Genomic DNA, 8,260 nt, shown 5'->3' on the forward strand with positions numbered 1-8,260 from the left:
CATCACAAAAGCAACTTTTGATACAAATTTTGACTACAATATTTTCTCAAACTTTGATAAATTTTTAACATTGAACGAATATTTGTCATAGGGCCGTAACATTGCCAAATTTTAACTATTGCCAAAAAAAGGTTCATAAAATCGACATTTTTTTTAAAAGTTAATTTCAAGAGAACTGCTCGGTAGATTTTTACCTAAAACTAATCAGTATCATTTCCAACCGATATCTTTCAAACAGTTTTTCATTTTTTAAATTCGATTTAAAATTCTGCTTTCTCTCTTTTCTGCTATTTACAAAGAACGACGGATCAGCCTATCGTCGCACAAAACTGAGAAAAGATAACCCACATCGAAATACATCGATTAAATTTTTGAATCGGTTCAGGCGTTTTTTGCAAACGTCGATGAAAGTTTTAATTTTGACAAACGCCAAAAAAACGATACTAATTTTTGCAAACTTTGACGATTTTTCAAAATTAAACAAGTCGTTTAATAGGGCCGTCATATTTTAGTATGATCTATAAGACTATGGTATCTACTGGCACAAACAAAAACATAAAAATTGTCGAAATTTTTTTTTAATACTTTATTACAAGAAAACGTCCCGGCCAATTTACCAAAAACTCATAAGCACGATTCCCAACCAATATCTTTCGAACGGTTTTTAAATTCTCGAAATCGATTCAGAATATGCGGGCTAAAACGTGGACGAAAAATTTTTCACTTTTCTGCTATTTACAAAAAAACGGCTTGACTGATCTTCGGGCAAAATTGATAAACGCTAGTCCTCATATAGATACATCGAATGGCTTTTTGGGTCTAGCCGTTTTTGAGAAAACGTCGATTTAAGGTAAAAAATCTGTTCACACACTCACACGCGCTTACTTTTCCCAAATTTGGTCTTATTCGATTCAGAATGGCTTGAAATGTGGAGAAAACATAAAATTAGCGAATCGTTTTTTTTATGAAAACATAAACCTCTCCTTCGGAAAGTTAATAATATAAAAAGCGATATTAATTATGCAACTTCTCTCGCTTTGGAAATGAAGCACTTGATTTTTCAAAGACCTGTCAACCTACTGGGCATAGCTTTAGGTTAATTGTATGAATCACTTTATAATAATATGTCAGTAAGCTTTTTTTTTAAATTTTATTTGAACAGCGATCAGAACTTATGGGTTCTATGAGCTGTTGTGAGTAAGATCTTACAAACTACGTTTTTTTATTACTGATGGCAACCCAAACAGTTGTCACATCTCTGTATGATAAATTTTTATTACAATCTCTGTAATAGAGCAAGTATGGTGCAACAATGCCGGGTGAGGGCTATTTTCACTTGAAACATATTGCTATGTATATTTCCAAGTGAAAATCGTTGTCAATGTTGCCTGACAACAGGCTGTTCGAAGTGGGTATCGAACCCGGGACCTCTGAACAAGTCCTGTTGCTCTTAACCGATGTCAGTAAGCTGAATGTTATAAATAAATAGTGACTAAGTGACTTACCGTTACGCCGCACCATTCGCATCGATACCCGGTCAGGCATTCAGAATTCCAACATGTTTTCTTGCAAGCCGCACATTTAGAGTTCGGCGGCAGATTGCCCTCCCGCCAGTGGTGCTGGTGCTTAACAGCAGACAGCTCCTTGCCAGGCAGTAAGTTGCGTTCTCTTTGCAATCCGCCACGGCGAAGTCCAAACATTCCGTGTGCACGTAGTATTCACAAACTAAACATTAAATTATCATGGTAATTAATAGAAACATAAATTTTTATATTGAACAAATAATTCATTTTAAACTCACTCATGCAATGTGGGTGGAGTGTTTCATCGATTCTTTTTCGGCAAACTGTGCAGTAATATTTTTTTTGCGATGTTGCATCGGCTCCGACCAGCAATGTGCGAACCGGATTCTGTAAACAAAAATAAATAAATTAAAAACTAGTTTTCTTGGAACTCAAATACATTGCCAACAATAGCGCGAGCAGTATTTATATTTAAGTATTGCAATTTTGATGGCAAGCCTTTCTCACACAGATCATTAGATTAAATTTCGAATATTATGACAAGATTTTCATTATATCAAAAGGAAAAATTAGCATACTGATTTATTTGCGTACATGCTCATATCATCGTTAGTGATAGGCTTTCAATGCCTTCGTCCTAAGGGAAGCAAGGCGTTTACGTAAACTGAATCACCCCTGCTAGCATCGCATTGAATAGGACATGATTATGCAATTAAAATTCAAATGAACATATTCATTTCCAAATCTGGCCTTGCTATATTATGATATTATGAAAAAACTCAAACCATAAATACCCAGTCTTGTATATCATAATTTGTAGATTTTTTAGCTTCAACTTGTTCATAAAATAGATAAAATATTGCATTTGTACGATTAAACCAATCCTGGCAAAATCTGATATTTGAAACTATATTTAGAGAATTAGAATAATAAAATATATACTATATTCGATTTAGATGGCATAGTGCTTCAAGCTAATAAATGATATTGTTGCTTGTAAAGAAAGTGCATCCAAGCCAAAAACCAAGTTTAATAATCATAAAAAATAATGAGTAATGCATCCTAATACATTCATTATAAAAATAATATTCAAAAATGATATATTATAAATACAAATATTTAAAAAAATGTAAAAATCTTAGTTAATTCTTTATGCTTTTTTTTCTTAATCTTAAAAAAACGTTCAATGAAATTTAATTCGGTATTACATTTGATATATTATTACTTTTGTATAAAAAATAATAAAGCCTCATATTGAACGCATAATATGTATTTTGCCTATAATTACAATTCGTCGCATAACAGTAAATGATCAAAATTAAGTTGTGTATGTTAAGTTTTTTACTATGATATTTTTCAAATGATAAACCAATTGTTAAAGATGTTAAAGTCTTGTGAAGTCGCAACATTTACAAATATCCTCGAAAAAATGGAGTGTTTTTAACAAAAAATATTAGTGATATGGATATATAAATTATTACAGAATAAACCTGATGATGGAACGTATCTAGTTCCGAAACGTCGTTATTAAAATCTTCAAAAAACAAATTGTTTTTTATTATTGGATTTACTGTTCGGAAAAGAAACAATCAATATTGAAAAAATCCAGGACTTATCTATTGAATATATATATATATATATATATATATATATATATATATATATATATATATATATATTAATTTGGAAATATGAACAAACAACACTCTTTTTGCACTAATTTATTAAATTAGTGCACGAATTACAAAGCAAACAAAGTAAGAATAATAACATTCAACAAAAAAGTACACTTGTAGACCACGCTATCTCTAACAGCCATAGTTTCGATTTCAATAATCCGCACATTTTATATTATGAACAAGATTTATTTAAAAGAAGTATTGCAGAATCGATGTTAATAGCCCATACAAGTAACACAGTAATTTACGGACAGATACCAATATATTACATGATACATACCTGAATCTCATTCATACTTTGTAGCTTATATATAGATGTACATACACTTTTAATTATAACAATGTATAACAAATCTTATAAACAAACCATCTCATCATAGAATATTTTTTCTCCTAACGACATCTATTTTTCAACTGGACCCTAATCCTTTTTTTTTCCTATCTGATTGAGTGACGTTACAATTTCAAGTGGTTTTCAAGTAGGAGAGAATACGAATACCGAAGACAGTGGTATTAAAGAGCAACGTGCAGTGAACGACTTGTAATGAAAAACACAACATGCTAATTTAGATTTCCATATTTAAAATTTTTTAATTATAACACACTGATGATGAGACAAACCTAGTCTCGAAACGTTTGTAAAAATTATTATTTAATAAATTAGTGCAAAAAGAGTGTTGTTTGTTCATATTTCCAAATTAATATCTATTATCCACTCAGAATACATTTGAATATATAATATATATATATATATATATATATATATATATATATATATATATATACATATATTCGCTTACCTTGATCAAGCTGGGAGCTACGCCGTAGCATGGTGTCACAACCTGCGACACACATCTTTCGTGAATAATGAAGTTGCACACTGAAAAAAAACACATTGATGTGTTATTATAATTATAAATATTCAAATTTATAAGTTTTAAGAATCTTATAATAATAGTGTGACACATTAATTAGAAAATCTAATTCGGTTAAAGAAAAATAATAGTAAAACATCTGAATTAGAAAATATAATGGAAAACAATATTAATATGATTTTACTCATATAGATTCTGAAAGTGCTACTGATTACATCTAAAATATATATATTCAAAAACAATATATAACATATAAATATAATTAAAATGTATTTTTTCATTTTGATTACATAAATTTTTACGATCCTTCAATTCTATTATCCAAAATTAAATATTTCCTATTTTTCGAATCTAAACATTTAAATTTTCAAATTAATTTGTTGCCAAACAAAAAATATCTTTTTATTTACTAAAAATAAAATACTTAACCGTAGATAGTATACACTATATTTAGTATATACTAAAATTATGTGCAAATTGCATTCTTCTTTATATTCACTCAATGTTATATATATATATATATATATATATATATATATATATATATATTCGTGTGTGTGTGGGTATCTGTGTTTATTTATGACATCATACAGATAATTCGAATAGATCACGATTTGATATCGATTCTAATCATTCATATGTGCAGAATTTTGAATTAGCATATTATTATATATGATGTGAATCAATCTATAATAGTAACTAGTAATATAGTTCATACATTTTAATCGATATACAGCATTTCATGATACAATAACGCAATTCCAAAATAATCAAGGATTTATAGCATTTCGCCTTTCTATAGTATTTGTAATTATATATAGAGGTACACATGTGAAGTTTCTCTAGTGCACATTCGGGTAAACGGTGGAGCGATCGCGTACTTTACGATTTACTTATTGATATAAATGTCATTTTCACGAATGCAAATTCCATGTAATTTATTCAACGGGAAAAAATAAATAAGGTAACCTCATATCATAAATATTTTAAATAAATAGTATCGTATTTAGGTAATTTATTGAACTGTACATATTTTACAACACGATCTGTATTATTTACATATATAGCATCGTATTTGTTATGCACTATGTTGATTAAAATTAGATATGATTTCAAATCAAAATCAGCTTTAACAACGCATGTTAATTTTCATCTAATTCTTAATTAATATTTATATGAATTATATACAATTGTCTGTTTTTAATATTATCATCAAACAACAACCTTGCTGAATACACATTTTATTTAGAAAATGAGTTTAAATCGTTAACATTTTTTCTGTTAAAATCTTATATCGATTCAATTTCAATACAGTGATTCATTAGTATCTGAACTTTGAGGATAAATACATCGCAAAGACAATCAATATTCAATGAGGTTCAATCACCATTTATGTATAATTTTGATAGAAATCTATAAAAACATATTAGCATTTCCTAATATATCATTCAAGTATTCAAGTTTATTTGTACGACAAGTGAAATTAACATGCATTCAACATATAAGAACGGTGGAGCGACCGCGTACTTTACGACTAAATTCGATGTGGCAAATTACATGACAGGTTACAAATCTTTGTAGACACTATAATAGTAGAAAATTGGTATGGATAATCGGGTAATGTTTATTTTTAAATATATTTTTGCTTTGACGAAAAATTTTGTTTGCATTTTATTTTTATGAGTGGCGAATGCATAATTTTATTTGTTTCAAATTTTTGAGCATGTTTATGTATTCGTGTATATATATATATATATATATATATATATATATATGTGTGTATATATATATATATACAAGTTCATAGGTGTCATATAGAGGATGCTTTTATAGTAAGTATTTCCCGTAGACATATGGAACTGCAGCTTAGACAACTAATTCTAGTTTGTATCTGTCACGTGTGTTAACAAAACAATGTGATGGTTACATATGCTATAGAGAGCATTTGACCAGCGCCCCTGTCACACGATGTTCTTTTAATGGGGTACTGTAATCTCATACTGCAACCGTTCGGTTGCACTAATTTCGAGATTGACGACTCACCGTCGCATATGTAGCCCTGGCCGATCAAACCCCACAGTAAATCCGAACAATGATGACAATAAGTCGGCTTGTGAAACGTCTTCTTTCCGAATGCATGGCCAAATTTCCTCAACTCATCAAATGTTACTTGCACCGCCATGTTTTTTTAAAACACACCGATCGGAGAGCGATATACCGAATTAAAACATACAAATTATAAGAGCGCGCACTTCGAATCGCACATCGCATCTCATTTTTCTATTATGTGATTTCGAAACCGTACATTTTTAAACTCTCGCGTATTTCTGCAGAACAGAAATACTTCACTCACGCACATCTTGCAAGGCGGGACCGCGGGTACTCGGCCTCGACATTTTGTCACACGAGCTTGAAGCCGCGCATGCGGGACCCGGGGTTTGTGTCGCTAGTTCGCGCTACGAACGCAGCCACGAATGGTGGCGCTCGCCACTTCGTCGCCGTATAGCCATTGCATTCGTATGGGGCGAAGGGGCGACGGACGATGTTTCATATCGGCGCGCGTCGAGCCATCATTACATCCCTTCTCTATCTGTTTTCTATCTAATATATAGATACAATACGCATGGTTTCCATTAAATTTGAATGTATGGCAACAACGCGCGGCAACAGGGTAACTCCAAACACGAACACGGTTCAATTGTCCCCCCTTCGCTGCCGTCGTGTGACGTGTCAGCTACGATGGGGTGAGTTCGGTTCAGTTCACTTTAGGTGGCAGGCATTCCGATCCGTGCTACAGTTCTACAGTGCTACAGTGCCACCGTCGTGCACATATCCCAGATATACTTTATACAATTTATATTTTGACAAGCTTTCCACAACGCGCTCTACGCCATGTGCTACGACACCTGAGCGACCGTACGCTACAAACAACCCGCACAATTATTTATTCGAGACTATTCACTATTTTGTATAGACGCATCTGCAACGTGTAATGCTGTTCCGTACTTTTTGAAAATTATTCAAGATTGAATGAAAAAAAATGTTATGATTAAATTGCAGCTTGTATTCATTTTAAGCGAACTTGATCGAGTTTCAATAGATATTTGCGCTAAAATTCGAAAATAACGGAAAATGTAATAAAAAATATTCAGGCCAGACTAGAGAAATATTTAGTAATAATATATTTATACTCGTAATAATTTTTATAACCGACATTTATTATTCATTCACAGTACCTTGAATACAATGAATTAGCATTCAGTATTTAAAAAAATGTTTTAAATTTATTCATGGTAATATATAAAAATTAAAAAGTTATAACAAATAGTATTCCCGAATATGTTTATACTTACGCAAAAAATTCTGATTTGCTAGTTTTGTTTTCTCTGCGTTTCAACTCATTCTGAATTGAATGAATCCAAATTTAAAAAAAAGCATGTGTGCCTGTACATGTGAGCCGATTTTTGGTCTTTCATCGACGATTTCTCAAAAACGGCTGGACCGATTTCAAAAATTTAGAAACCGTTCGATGTAAATCGATAAGAACTAGCGTTGGTCAATTTTGCGCGACGTTTGATCAAGCCGTTTCTTTATATTTAGCAGAAAAGTGTAAAAAATTTCGTCCACGTTTTAGTCCCCAATTTTGAATCGATTTTAAAATTTCAAAAACTGTTCGGAAGATATTGACTGGGAATCATGTTGATTATGTTCTGATAAAAATTAGCCGAGCCGTTTCTTCGTAATTAAATGCTGAAAAAAAAAACTTTCTTGGCGATATTGAATAAACTTGGTTAACGAAAGATTTTGCAGTTTAAAATAACATACTAAAATGGGTACATTGCAGCACTCGCATATTTCACCTCTCTCAATTTTTTAACGGTACCTGCACTTTTATTATGCTACCATAACGATGGTAGCATGCTCGACTCGCATGAAAAAAATATCGAGATCGAAAATATTAAAATTATATATTACTAAAAAAAAAAATATAAATAACATCAAATATTGTTGCACTCACCATCTGTGCATTTGAGTCCATAATTATTTTTCCACAATAACACTTTATGTTATATCTGATTGTCTGCTAATGGAACTAAAATTGAAGACTATGCCAATTACAATTAGGACTAATTTAGCTATAAATAAAAATAACATTAATAAAAGATGCTTGATATTTCATATT

General features: G+C 31.1%; 1 pseudogene; it reads right to left on the reverse strand.

Moving 5' to 3' along the window:
- LOC113376389 overlaps nt 1-6,452 on the reverse strand; it is a 9,882-nt pseudogene extending 3,430 nt beyond the window's left edge.
- Nucleotides 6,453-8,260: the final 1,808 nt, after the last annotated feature.

Source organism: Ctenocephalides felis, unplaced genomic scaffold (genome assembly GCF_003426905.1).
Source record: "Ctenocephalides felis isolate EL2017-DRISC unplaced genomic scaffold, ASM342690v1 CF-g0.4_SCAFFOLD_01886, whole genome shotgun sequence".
Taxonomy (NCBI): Eukaryota; Metazoa; Arthropoda; class Insecta; order Siphonaptera; family Pulicidae; genus Ctenocephalides; species Ctenocephalides felis.